This window comes from Pocillopora verrucosa, chromosome 6, assembly GCF_036669915.1.
Source record: "Pocillopora verrucosa isolate sample1 chromosome 6, ASM3666991v2, whole genome shotgun sequence".
NCBI lineage: Eukaryota > Metazoa > Cnidaria > Anthozoa > Scleractinia > Pocilloporidae > Pocillopora > Pocillopora verrucosa.
This window is the reverse complement of record NC_089317.1, coordinates 9,471,680-9,486,210: the sequence shown is the minus strand read 5'-3', so window position 1 is coordinate 9,486,210 and position 14,531 is coordinate 9,471,680. Positions and strand designations below refer to the sequence as shown.

General features: G+C 38.8%; 1 non-coding gene across 1 annotated transcript; it reads right to left on the bottom strand.

Annotated features, from left to right (window-relative positions):
• Window positions 1-911: 911 nt before the first annotated feature.
• On the bottom strand, window positions 912-13,947 carry LOC131778485 (uncharacterized). The gene is made up of 16 exons (XR_010718044.1): window positions 13,790-13,947; window positions 10,181-10,570; window positions 9,144-9,509; window positions 8,375-8,641; window positions 7,730-7,966; window positions 7,142-7,242; window positions 6,970-7,025; window positions 6,446-6,654; window positions 5,805-5,972; window positions 5,296-5,326; window positions 4,599-4,760; window positions 3,627-3,901; window positions 3,068-3,230; window positions 2,654-2,806; window positions 2,135-2,241; window positions 912-1,537 (listed from the first exon to the last, which is right to left on the bottom strand). It is a non-coding gene; the product is annotated as an uncharacterized protein (transcript).
• Window positions 13,948-14,531: the final 584 nt, after the last annotated feature.

Sequence of the window (14,531 nt, the reverse complement as noted above, 5' to 3'; positions counted from 1 at the left end):
GGAAACGGTCTGGCTTCGGATCCGATACCTGCGGGATATCATGAAACCTGTGAGACGGAAAAAGAACATGAATGGTATGCGTTCTCTACGTAGAACACAACAAGGCTGTCTCAATCAGGAAACTTATCGCGATAACTTGAACCCAAATAACTTTAACATTTTTCTCTAACATTTTTTGAATTCAAATTGCATCGAAATACTAGAGATAAACAAATGAACTTAATCATACTGAACTACCTCCCTCCCTCACATCACTTTTCAAGAGGATTAAGGGGTTATTAATAAGAGTCTGGTGACAACATTTTTACTCTGAATATTTCATTTCTATTATTAAAATTTATAGCCCTTTTTCGAACCGATCAAAAATAAAAATTTCCTATTAAGCTATATAATCTCACAAAATTTCCTATGTTATCTCTAGCTGATAGTGTGATTGAAACAAACTTCAGCAGCAGCTGACAGAACTATTACTGAGGCATTTGCCTTCGAACGCTTCCTACTTAATAGTAGCAAAACGAATAACAAAAAAAAAAACCCTTGGTCGAATTTCTCTCAATTGCCCCCTATTCACCACGGCCTCCAAAGCCTGATACTAACTGCCAAAAGAAAGATACGCTCTACAAAATTAAGTTAATCACTTCTCTACTATTAACATACATGGCACCAAAATTCGAGTCAAATTGTTCGAGAAACAATATTTGGAAGCTTCTTTTTAATATTAACTACCGAGAGAATAAGAATGTCTCTATTAATGAAACCGAAATTCCACCAATTGATGGACTTAATGAATGTTACCTTTTCTTCAGTTGTTGGTTTCCTTCTTAATTATATATTTTGATGTTGTTACGCATTTATGTGCGACACAAAGCATTTTTCACAAATATAAACATTTAACTTACGGAAAGGTCAAAATGCATTGTAGCCCTTTGGTTGAAAAAATGTGATACCCTAAAGCCGCTGTATTCGTCTGTGTAACGGCAAACACTCGGAATTGTTTAGCGGTAACCAGCACTTAGCCATTCTACGAAATTCACCGTTCACTTACGTGGGATATATTGGCAAGCAATATTCCCTCTGTAACTTAATTGTACATAACTATGTCTAAGTTCACTGTTAAGTCTTTTTTGAATTTCGTTTAGATCTTCGTTAGATCGGGCCAGTTGAGTGAATCAGGTCCAAAGATGGAATTTTAAGGCTTGCCATGTGGACGTAAGTTGTCTTCCTTGAATGAAGTCATTCTGCAGCTCTGAAAAGCTATGTACTCAGATGGGCTCATAGCTGTTATTGATACTTGTATGGAAGTTAATTAGATGTCTTGGGTTCAAAGCAACAATAGTGACCTGTTTGGAAGGCAGATTGCCGCGCCATCAGACCACGTAGGTGATGTAGCTTGCATCCGATGATTTCCTGCTGTGAGTCTGGGACCCAACGGGCTTCGACTGGTTTGGAAGTGTTTCTGGTTTTATGTCGTGCGATCTTGTGAAGTTCGTGATAGTGTATCTGGTCTCACAAGTTCTCCACGGACATTCCTATAGGGCTGCAGTATTAGAGGGAAAAAGATCGGAATTTATGACAAAAACATGTCAACAATAATTAAGCAAATTTATGCGATATCCTACCACAACAAAAGAACAAGGGCCACTTTGACCTGGAGTGTTAGGACTCAATTGTTCGTATACAATTTAGGTGATAGAATCTAGAAAAACCTTGAAAACATTACAAGAGGCGTTTCCCTTCACGAGGATAACAGGGCTGAACAATTATCATCCCCAACTATTTCTTTATGATAAGCGCAGAAAAGAAAATTGGTGTTCCTTTCCTTCATACACGCCATGTTTCATAAACAGAGTTTTACAAAGGTAAAGTATGTCTCCTCTGGTCCATAGAATAGAGAAGCTTGCCGGCTAAACGCAAGATTTTGCGCAGTGGGTGAAGGAAAGAAATAGGAATTTTCTCTTCTTGTTTGGCTAGTATATCATAAACATCAGAGCATCGTATGTCAAAGCTATGTTTTTTTACGAGAGAATCGTCTCTGTGTTTTGATCAACTTCAAAGTATACGATTATTTTTGGAGTACGTGGAGTAAAAGTTAACTTCGGAAATGAAGAATCTATCTTATTCCATGAAACTTTACCAGTTTACTCCGCTCCGGCTGATAACGTGCAGCACCGCTTGAACTGTTCCGTGGACGTTTTTCCAAAGTGAAATTAAGAGGTGATGAAGGCTCTGATTTTCCATTTTCTGCGTGGAAATAACACTAGATGTTAGTAAACTTTTCAGTTGTCAAGGCTAAAGGAAGAACAATAACACTTAGTTATCACACACTGTGTCTTCGTAGTTGCAAAGTCGGAAGTATGACTGCAAATGTGGATCGTCCCTTAATGGAAAAATTTCACTTTTGTGTCATATGTGATCATGATATCAAACGACGTCTTTATAACACTGACCCTTGTTGGTCAAGAGCCCTCACGCGACCACGGAAGGCTCCGGAAAAGAACAGATAGGCCATGGAAAAGATTTTTTAAGTTATAACACCACAGCTCGAGGTTATCATAAGATATTTCTTGACGCAGGAAATATACTCTCGAACTTCTCTCCCTTTTTTTTTTGAGTTCTTTAGTCGACCCCGTAGATTTAACACTTGGTTACCTACCTGTATCATCTTTTTGGGGCGTTTGGCGGTTGCTAGGTAACATTTCAATGGGGATTATTAAGTTTCTTGGCCCATCACTTGTAGATGCATTAGCGGGGCCATCAAGATCCAAGTTGCCAGGATATGTAGAATTGGTCCTTTAGCAGATTTGTCCTTCGCTTGAAAGGGTCTAGCGATAAAAAAGAGTAGGTGGAAACGATCATGAACATCTTAAATTCTTTAAGGAAGATTTGTAAGTAAGACGACCCAAGTAAAAAGTGGGTAAAATAAGTAACACCAGGCAGAGGGAAATGTTTGATGCATTCGAGAAGACGTGCCATACACCTTTGAGTAGTAAGCTCTCCTTCCAGCACTATTAAAATGTTTAATTTTCAATTTAATCTTATCCTTTTTTTTAGTTTCAATTCATCTTACCAAAAGCGATTCAAGGGATGCAGGACTTTGTTTATCCAACTTCTTTTTCTTGTCTGGCATGGCATATATCGCCGTTAGATCAAGAGGTCCTTTGTCTTTGTCACTTCTATGTCCGTCTTGATTAGACCTCATTTCACTTGGTGCTACACTGGCTTCTTCCGCCCTGTGTACAATATGACAATCATAATTCGACATATGCATTAGGGATTCCAAGAGATGATAGACGTTGTCCTAACGTCTGTGAAGGAAAATTGAAAGATCATTGGGGTGGTATGTTCTAAAATTGATGGGAGTCTCGGTGATAGCAGGTTGGCTTACGTAGCTACAGCCTACCACAGCCCTGTGGAGCACATCACAAGAGAGCATGAAAAAGCGGAGTACAGCTGACCTGAGCAAACACAACAGAACACAACAAAGCATAACAAAGCACTGCAAAGTACAGCGTGGAAGAATGAAGCCACTCACTGCGACGCAAAAAAATTGAGTGGTCTTAGAAAAGAGAGTTGAATAGAGGTACTTATAGAGAGTACGTGAATGTAGTACATGGTGATACAGAAACCTGTCTTCCGGGGGACTTTTCCGTCGCTTCTGCCTGCCGACTGTGGATGTACTCGGCCTTGGTTCAGTCATCATTATTCGATCTTTCTGTTTTCGAGGCTTCCTCATAAGAAGGTGGTCTGTGGTAGGAGGGAAGTGTACTGCAATCTCTCTGTGGTCCTTTCGCTAAATATGTGGAGGTCACATCAAGCTCTCCTGTACTCTGCGTAAGACTGTCATTTTTGGGGAGACGGGAGCCTGATTTTAGCAGCATTTCACCTTGTGGTTGATCTGAATCTAAGATAGACAAAAAGGTGGTGGGGGGGGGGAAGAAAACAGAGAAATTTATAACTGCTTGCGAATTGAGAATTAGAAAAAACCAGATTCGACTGTAAAAGAGTATTTACACAATGATGCATTATTTGTACATAAAGAATTTTAACCTATTTTCTAAATTGACAACCTCGTGGGAAGGAAAGAAAAGAAATATATTGTCGAGATGGCTGCAACAAGAGCCGTCTGTTTACGCGAATGGTTGATCAGGCAAACCAATTTTCCGTTTACATTAGGCACGTTAGTAACGCTTAAAAAAAACCCTAGAGAATCAACAGGTTGGGGTTCAAAGTATGGTCTGTGTCAATGTGTTGTATTTTAAGGTAAGGACACGTACTTCACGCGGTACCCCTCTCCAGGCAGTTGTCTACATAACAACACAGGATAACCGGTGAATAGTCAGAGAAACCAGACGAAATATTGGGTAAAGGGGATAACTTCAACGAGCTAACATCCCATCCACAGAAAGCAGCAAACAAACCGGCTAACTTCACGCTTCAGGAACCGGAATAAACTATGGCCTGCGATTTGAGTTATGTTCCTATGAAAATACTTTACATTAATTACAGCCACATTCAACGTTATCAAGAAAACTCTGTACGGTTAACCCTATAAGGCATCATATGGATCAAGAATGTTGGCTTAAGTCTAAGTTCTCTACCGTCTGGTTGGTATCCATAGTTGACACTGGAATCTCTCTTCCTGTCCCTTCTATCGACTGAATTCTGGGAATAAGTGGACGCGGCAATGAATGGATCATCTTCAATAGATTCCCTGCTAGAGCTAGGCTTGTCAGAATGGTGGGGGGCCATTCTTTACGTACCTAAACAAAAAAAGAAAAAAGAAACGGACGAATGAATAAAGCGAATCACAAAAACTGGAGAATGTGTTTGACTCCAACAAAAAGGCTCTCTCCAGTATCAAATAGCTACAATCACAGATATCAAACATTGCCTTCCGCCAACGTCAATTTGTATGAAGTAAATGATGTATAACAAAGTAACCTCAAAGAGTGTTCTTATCAGCGTAAGATCCTCCTCACCAAATGAAATTCGCCTTTGAAAGTGGGAAATTTACCCTTTAACGCCGCCAATGTCACTCTAGCTAAGCGACCTGGCCGTACTTTTCATCTCTTAGTGATCCGTTTGATCGCTTATTTGGAGCTACACAAACGTAATCAGTTGTTGATTGCGAGCCAAACGTTGTAATTACCGCAATTTGGTGCGTCTGTTAGTGAATTAATAAAACTAGTCGATCAAACCCGGTAACCAATTTTACCTTACCTGTAAAAAGCGAAAGCAGATTTGACAGCGCTCTTTCGCATGAAAAGTATCACAACAGAAAAAAGTAAAATTTACCTCGAAGTAGTCGACATGTCAACGGCTTCATCTTGAAAGAAAGAAAAAAGAAATGTATAAGTATTTGTTAATATGACATGCCCGTTACTATCATCAGATTAAACTATGTTACATCGTAAACTCGAAGAAATTATTCATAATAAAAAAGAGGTCTGAAAGTAATTAGCATGAAGCTCATGTGGTCGTGGAGTATCAGCAAATGGAAACCATCTCTCGTGTTGTTACCCAAAGTAAAGAGAAAACCAGGCACAAACTTAAGTCGCGTTTCTCTTAGCTTTTGATATAATCGACACCAACTTGATTTATACAAGTACATTGGACATGTATGTTCAACGTCGAGGAAATCAGCTTTGACCGGGTAGCGGCTTTTACTTTCACATGAACCTTCGGGGTAGGGGGGGGGGGTGGGGGGTGGGAGATAATTAAAAAGGTTTCAAAATCGCGGGAGATGAAACGATAGTGGTGTCAGTGTTACACTAATGGTAATACTTATAGCGTGATTTTCTTACCTCCGGAGCCCTTCTTCTTCTTCTGAGTTTTACTGATCCAACAAAGTAAGAATATAACGACAAAGAGGAGGACAAGACCAGAAACACCAGCTATAACAGCAATCATCCAATTCTTAAGACCTTGGTTATCCCCGCTCTGAGCAGGGAGTTCGGAAGGTACAGCGGATGCTGAGGAAAGGAAGTAATGTAAATGTAACTAATGTAAAGCTGAGGCATTCAATTTAATGCAAGCACAAACAAGTTTAAATTCATTGGCTAGCGAATGTAAAGAGTCACGAGTCGCAAATCACAATGCTGAAAAAGGTTAAGTAGCCAAAGCTTTCAGCAGTTTTCATTTTTTCTACTTTTAACATTACTATATCTGACAGAAGAAAAAAAATCGTCCATCATGTAGTGTTTTTTTAAAATTGATATTGTTGGCCACACTTCGGAATATCCTAGCAAATATAATTACGTCAGGAGCTTGCCTTACCAACGAATCGATTCCCCTCCGGAGGCAATAGTGGCATCGATTTATCTATACTTGTAAGTTATCAACTTTAAAAGGTGATTAAAAAAAATTATAACACAACACATCTTACAGCAACTAATAATGTCCTGGACTGGTCCTAGTCATATCCTCGATTTTCATTCCTACTTACATGCATTTTCAGTAGTTTTTGTGCCATACGTTGAGCTGTTGGGTCCTTCAGTTGGCCTTCCGGGTCGCCAACCTACTATTTCTGAAGCTTTTACACCCAACTCTTTCAGCCCTCCATTCTCTGCAGAATCTTTTAGCATTGAAAGCACCTTCTCTTCTTTAACAGAGGAATTGAACTTCAAGGCCAAATCAACAATCACACTACCACACCTAGGAGGGTCAGAACAAAAACGAGAATTTAAAAACAGGTCTACTTATAAGAACAGCTGTAAATCGTAAGACTTTCTAGTATCTCAGGGTAGCTGGCTGAAAACCTTAGGCCCCTTTCTCGTGCATCCTCAATGTAATAAGTTCAACAGAGGACTGAAAAATAACCTGCACACATTGCGTAAAGAGTAGGGTAGGAATTCCAGCTATTGTAATACATCATGTTTTTGCCTGAGTCACAGTAAGTCCACAGCAACATCTTTCTAAATACATAAAAAGGACAGATTACCCAGGTAATAATTCATTTCGCCTACATACCTGTAATTTGTTAATTCTGTGCTTCTGTATCCTTCATTTTTAAATAGGTCCTCGATCTACAAGAAACGATAGCAAAATTATACAGTGCGAATCCCATATGCACATCATCACCGTTCTGCTGAATAAAGGTATCTATTTACGTGTGTGGTGGTGTCACATGCCTAATATTTACCTTTTGTTCGAGGTTCTTCCACAACACGGATTCAGATAAATTTTCATCAGGACACTGTTCAGTGATGAAAAGTGTCACATTTATCACATTGCCTGCTATAACTGTTTGATAAAACAAACAAGCAACATTAGTTTAAAGCTGTGTTATGCTACTGGAGGCGACACAGCGGCAACAATGGAAGTCAAGTGAGGTCTTTTTCAAAGAAAATAAGCGGGAAAATTAAGACACCGAGTTAACAACTATGTCAGCTATTTCATTCTCGCTGAGCCTCGTCAGCATGGTATGGCTAGCATGATGACTTATGGGTTTCCACAAAGAAAGATATGACTGATTATGACCCCGTGAAATCTTAATCATTTCATAATATTAGCTATTCCAGTGCTTGGCTGAGTATGATTCAACTTTCCTTGAATATATATAATTATTTGCAGGTGATGATCAGGTTTAAATACATGTAGGAACAAGTTGCATTCAGTGATCGTTTGCTATACCAAAGGAGATCTGTGAAGTTGTTATTAAATTTTCATAAAGGAAGCTATGTAAAAATTCCTCATAACTCTAAGTTAGCATCGCTTAATTGAAACTTACCAACTTTGGTCTTTCTTGTATCATTACCCAAAACATTTGCCACATTGCAAGAGTACACAGCGTCGTTAAGAGCGTTGGAAACAGTAAGTGTGCTCTCATGACATGCTTGGGTCTGTGAATCACAAGGGAACCACGTGTAAGCAGGCGGAGGATTTCCTTCGGCTTCGCAGTGAAGACGCACACTTCCTTGTACTGCAACGTGATGTTCGCTAGCAAGTTTAACAACCTTAGCAGAATCTAAGTAACAAAAACAAGCAGAGAAGAGTAAAAATAATCCACTTCAGCGAGCGTCTGCTGTTAGGATGAATTACCGACGCTGATTAACTTTTGTAGTAAACAAGATCACAGTAAAACTGGCCGAACATTTGCCATATTCCTTTCACCTATCTTTGACGAGCAACTTTTCAGTTTCTGTATAAGTCGTCGAAACGTCAGTCCTTGACGCTGACAACAGTACTTTTCACAAATGCTTTCACCCGGTCAAGAGGTTTTTGAAGTACCTTATTAAAGATATTTATCACTCATACTTCTTGAACGTCAACCAAGGCATTTTTTGGTTTACCAGTTGTTTTGGGAGACGGAAAAATAATGGGAATTAAAATTCTCAATGCTAATCAAAGCGGTGACAAGGTATGATACACCTACAGGTAACATTGACTTTTATCAGCCGCCACACTGGATTTCCAATTCCATTGTCAGCTGTACAGTTGTATAAACCAGAAGCAGTTCTGTTAATTTTTGTTAAATTCCAATGGGTTCCATGATGCAGCACTTTACTATCGTTACTATTTTCAAGCACTTTGGTCCACGTTATGTTTGGGGTGGGATTACCAAATGCTTGACATAACAGTTGAAGATAAGATCCTTCTTGCACAGTTTGGTGGTCGCTAACATTGGCCATGCTCGCCGCATCTGAAAATAAATCACATTTTACTAGGTAGAAAAAGTAGAGAGAGAACAACTAAACTATCGTTTAAGTCAAATCCACACGTTGCGACCGCGCTTATTTAACACAAAAATTAAAGAACACCATACGAGAAAGTTATATAACAAGCTGTCTGGCAAAAGCTACGTATATATATAATGATCCTAAATGGACAGCGACAAGTATCACCCAAAATGTAGACGTTGTCACTTTCTGCAGGAGGAAGACAAAGAATTGAGCAACGACGACAACAAAAAAATGAATGCAGAAAAGAATCGACAGTAACGATAATGATGTCGATGACCTTTACGATAATGACGAAGCAAAAAGGATAACGATAATCACAATCACAATAATGATGATCCATCCCAATGAAGTTGCAACTTACGTTAGTTATGATACGCATTATACTGAGTAAAAAACACCTTGGTTCTAAAGATATAGGCTACATCTTACATGACCAAACACAGCTTTTGTTTGTTTACTTACAATGTACTGTGAGCTCCATGATGCTGGAGAGCGTGTTAAGTTCGTTGATGTCCTCCCTGAGGGTTTTAACATCAAATCTATATCTTCCTCTGTCTGATCTTTTCAGTCCAACAATTGTTATAGACGCCATAGTATCTTGTATATAATCCACATGAAAACGAGGTCTATAAGCTGTATGTACGATTGGTGCAGTATTTAACACTTTCTCTGCAATGGTTTTTTCCCCGCTGCTAAGATTAGTAAATTCTGCTCCTCGAAATAACGACGCTAGGCCGAGTGTTTTCGTATAGGTCCACCGAAGGGTGAGGTTGTGACGTTCAACAGCAACAACAGATAACGGTCGCTCCACCCAATTCAGATGTCGTTCTGGCAAAAAAAAAAAACCCAAAATCGTCAATTCTAAATCAATTTAAACCGCCATTCTTCCCATACGTCAGACTATTGCACCTTTAAAGCGGAAATTGCACATGGTTCTACTTTTAATGTGACGTACACTCCCAGTTAAGACTCTTTGACTCTAAAGGAGATAATACAAAGACCATTGCCTTACCGGCGAGGTTATAAGAATGTTCTAAAGCTGGTTTTTGGGTTTTGCTGTTTTGCATAGTTTTGGGGCACTTGGGGTCATTTTAAGAAAAATTGGGCGCTTTTTCTGTCAACTTTCTCAGACATGCGAACAGCTATGCGTGCTATAACTGTAGCTTGCTGATCACTCCGGGTAACTCTAGACCCCATAACATTTTGGTGGGGCTACCAGCTACTGTAACTATAAAGGGTCTTGACTGTAGATCAAAAATAGGAAATCCTTCCAAAGCTCGACACTGGGTTTGAAAGCTGGGTCATGGTAACAGTATATCTTGGGACAGATTGAATACAGAGGGGAAGTACGGATACCAAAACCAGACATTTTTATCAAAGAGACACAGTTGGGATGGTTGGTAAATTAAACAATAAAAAGTAACGAGAGTGATTTAAGACTGGAGTTTTACACAATGCGTCGGATGCAATAAGATGGATATCACCGAACTGACACTTACTTGTAAAATTCACGAGAATACTGTAGGTCCAAGAGTTACTTTGCGTGGAGAGCTTGCATTGGAAAATCGCTCGTTCATCCTCAGTCACTTTTTTTAATATCAGGGTGGCCACATTACTATCGCTGATATTAAATCGCGTCCTGTAATTATTTTTGTTATATATCACAATGTCATTGTCAGCATGGTATATAACTCCAATGTCATTCCAGCTGCTGCCATCATTGATGGAAAAAGTTGTTGTCCTCAGATCTGAACCTTCTGACAAAGTGTAATTCCAACTGAGATGTATGTGGGTGCTGCCCTTCAATACTTGAATATCAACTGTTCTGATGTCATTTGAATCCGTTTGGGTCCAACTTGGGGCTGGTTTTGTCCACAGTACTGTAGTGGCTACAACATTTTGAAGTAAGACATAATCCTTTTAATTTATCATACAGAGAAGAGTTTATCATACAGAGAAGAGTAACGGTTACCCTCCTTAGAGGGTAACCGTATTATTATCCCTTTCACACCCAAGATCTCATAAGGACTGAATTCTCCTTATTGTTTGCCTTACGTCAGTTTGGAAAATTGAATTTTGGATCAATTAAGGAGAAGGAGAAATTCTGTCTTAATCACTCATGAGAGTTAAAGGGTAAACACACTTCTTTTTTCAATTGACCTGTTTACAAAGCAACTTGAAGTAATCCCAATGCTATGCTACCCAAGCTGACAGATACAATAACGGTTATGGCAGTGCCAAGGGAGCCCTCTTTTCCCTCTAAGTACTCGTTTTTCCTGTCTCAGCTGCACGAACGTAAAATTGACATTAACAGTAAGAGTGTTCCCACCAATATAACTTTTCACTCACTCCAAATTTTGTTTATCCTGAACTAAGAGGTAACTGTTCTTTGAAGAATGGATTTAAACTGAATAACCCTAAATCACTTATTTTTGCAAAATATTCGATCACTTCTAGTTACTTTTGTTAAAATATTCGTTCGCTACATTTCTAGAATGGTGTAGTTTGATTTCCATGAATCTTGTGTTAGCAGAGGGGTGGTAAAATTATTGATCTCTAAACTGCTTCCTTTTTGTAAGCCAAAGTAGCAGCCACTTTTAAGATATTACGTAATATCACTGCACGCCCAAAATTTTATCTACCATTTTGAGAACTTTATACAATATGACTTCTTACCAAAAGCCCCCACCCCTTCCCCCCTATAAGAGATGTCCTTGTCAGTCCAGCAATTGTTTTTCAATTTCAATAATAAAAAATTCACAAATTTAAGGTGAAAATTATCGTAAGAGTGAAGGAAAATATGAAGCCGTTACTGAAAGAACGTTTCAAGACGGGCAGGGGTTAAAGAATAAAACACTTAAGAAAACAATCATTAGCAGGAAGACTAATTTTGCCCTTAGAGGAGAAGAAGGAAAAGAAAAAACCAACTTTCTCGTTTGTAACGATAGCTTAGTAATTTTAGAATTTTTAGTAGAGAGAAGAATGATTTGTGATAAGAAGTTGAGGATGTTGTTCCTTCCATTTTTCTTTCAAGTTGAATATAACTGAAACTATGCTTTACAAATAAAAGCGACGACATCGTATTCAACTTGTATTTAACTAAAGAGGTACGGTAAGAATCACGACGGCAAGTTATTCGACGTTTATCGCGTGCGATTATCTCAGACTGCGAGAGGTGTCGATCGAGGGGCAATCAGTAAGATCTAGAACACTTTAACAACGACAAAGAGCCTTTCATAAATGGGAAATTAAAATAGAGGGTTTTTCTTGATTAGGCACACTTAGAGGGTGACGTTGCAAAAATTAATATATCTATGAATTAAAATAAAGCCATTTTCTGGCAGAAAAAAGCCCTCGCAATATGTTTGCGTTATTAAGAGCATTCCAGAGCCTTTCTTGTCTTTTGCCCTCGGGATGTCCAAGGAGTTAAAAAATATAAAATAACAACAATAGAAAAATGAACTGAGGCTCTGAATATTCGAAAGAAGGAAAACTTTTCGTAGAGACAGCTTACGTTCTCTTTTGGTTTTTAGTACAAAGGGCAATTCAGTTCCTTGCGCCTGTCTGAAGTTCTTATCAGTTTGATCAAGAACAGCCTCGGATCTTTTCAAATTTAACAATAAAGGCAGACACATTAAAACATTGCTAGCGGCATTGCTTTTGCATTTCACATTTGTGACACAGCGCCAAACCAAACACTCCGGATATTAATGTGGTCGACGTGAAGACGCCAGAGAACTAAATTATTTATTTCTGACCACAATGATTCTAAGAATTAATTGTTAAGTTTACACCTCCAATTACGCAGGAAACCTCAAACAATAATATTTAGCTGTTATCAACACATTGTTGTCGATCTCTTAAAAGCCAATGAACCATTTCCGCCTGTAAGCCTCCCTTAGGCGAGTGCTAAATGAAAGCACGTTACGTAGTCAATTCTCTTCTGCGTAACATCAAAAAAGTTAAAAATAGTAAAAGAAAACTAAAACTCATGTTAGGCTCATTTAGCATTTGCAGTGCTGAGCACGGAAAAGCTGCAGTCGACAACAAAGCTTACCTCTATTTTTGGTAACAATTTAACACTAACTCTAAGCAGAACCTCAGTATAAACAAACATTAACAAATGTGAAAGCGTTAGCAAACATTGGAGTTCATCTTTCAAAATCGCGAGCGATGCTATGGATTTAGAGTACATATCATCTTACGCACAATAACAATTCGCCCAATAGAAGAAAGGGAAATTGACAGATCACAGAAACCATAATCGTGTTCAAGCTAAAAGCATGACAACAATCACGCGTAACATAACATCAGTCACGCAAGACTCAACAACCCAATGTGTATATTCGTTTTTCCTTTTCGAGCTTCAATCTTTCCAGACAGCGGATTGTGTCATATTTTGGTCGTAAAATTTAAACATAATAACAGTTCTACGCCTATCTTCGCCTTATTTATGTCTACATCCACAGATGGCATCCTAATTTGCACAAAGGAACCTGGAATGTTTCGGCGAAATTGTCGTCATTTCGAATCATTGATCAAGTTGATCACTAAGAGTAATAAATCAATCTACGGCTCCTAGCCCCTTTGCTTAAGTTTTCTCGGTTTCCTTATTCCGTTAAATAAAACAGATTATCTCCTTGTGAGTCAGTGTTATATTTTGACTAAACAAAAACATGACTTTCACGGGTGAAATCCGATAACATAAATACAAAGCCAGCCAGCCTTTATGACTCAACGATCATACAATTAAAGGAAAAAGCGTCTTAAATGTGAGCTAGTTTTCTTCTGCTTTGAAGAATGTAATTGTTATCAAAATATATTGGACCATGCATTAAGACATCCTCAGTGCTTCGACAGAATCTATCTGCCCATGATAAGTCGAAAACTATGAATCGCAAATGCATGTGATCTACGAATATTTACGATCTTATGTATGAATCAAGTACACAAGATGAGAATTATATGCTTTACACCGTCTCAACAGCCATACGCTCACAACCTTGTTTGGAGCATGATCCCCGCTGATATCAAAGCTACATCACAAAAACTTACAGATACGAAAACCATGTAAGTGATAAACAAAGCATTGAAAGCCTTAAGCCTACCGACAAACTGTCGATGAAGAATCAGCCAGAGAAATATTCCACCAAACCTTGTTAATCCAATTTTGTTAAGAGCCGAAGTTATGTTAACCGAGGCCATGTTCTACAACAAACGCATACAAGACGACAGATCACTTTCAATGGCGTGCAACGTATCACATTTTACTTTCACAACAGCTTAGCTGCCAGGCAACCGTCAGCGTCAAGCGAGTAGGCGCGCGTGGCCTGTCAAAGGTGCTGGGTCGGTGGCTTGTGAGCGATGCTTGGTGGTTTCCATGTGAAAGGGCTAAATCTCCGCTACTTTTCGTCCGCACACGTTTTCCTTTGTCTTAACAAAATAAAAGCCTGGCAAAAGTTAAAAAGTGTGTCCAAATCATAGGAAACCAAAATAAACCGCTATGAAAAGATGCCATAGGTATCAATTAGGTGGCGAACGCGGCGTTCCACCTAATTGATACCTACTTGTAAAGTTCAGGAAAATCCTGTAGGTCCAAGAGTTTCTTAGCGTGGAGAGCTAGCACTGGAAAATCGTTTGTTCATCTTCAGTCACTTTTTAAACTATCAGGGTGGCCTCATCACTTCTACTGATATTAAATAGCGTCTTTTAATTATTTCTATTATATATCACAATGTTATCGCCAGGATGGCATATAACTCCTATATCATTCCAGCCGGTGCCATCATTGATGGAAAAGGTAGTTGTATTTAGACAACTTTTAGTTATCGTTCTGAACCATCCAACAAA